Source organism: Nematolebias whitei, chromosome 21 (genome assembly GCF_014905685.2).
Source record: "Nematolebias whitei isolate Nwh7 chromosome 21, NemWhi1, whole genome shotgun sequence".
Classification (NCBI taxonomy): Eukaryota; Metazoa; Chordata; class Actinopteri; order Cyprinodontiformes; family Rivulidae; genus Nematolebias; species Nematolebias whitei.
In genome coordinates, this window is record NC_056518.1 from 919,884 (window position 1) to 920,121 (window position 238).

General features: G+C 28.6%; 1 protein-coding gene across 1 annotated transcript in view; it reads right to left on the reverse strand.

The window, feature by feature from the left end:
• hltf (helicase-like transcription factor) overlaps positions 1–238 on the reverse strand; it is a 40,994-nt gene that overhangs the window by 1,327 nt on the left and 39,429 nt on the right. The gene's annotated exons all lie outside the window — the stretch shown is intronic.

Consider the following 238-nt stretch of genomic DNA (forward strand, 5'->3'; position numbering starts at 1 on the left):
ACATGTTATACATGTTAGCTGTATACATGTTATACATGTTAGCTGTATACACGTTAGCTGTATATATGTTATACATGTTAGCTGTATACATGTTATACATGTTAGCTGTAAACATTTTATACATGTTATACATGTTAGCTGTATACATGTTATACATGTTATACATGCTAGCTGTATACATGTTATAAATACTAGCTGTATACATGTTATACATGTTAGCTGTATACATGTTATACAC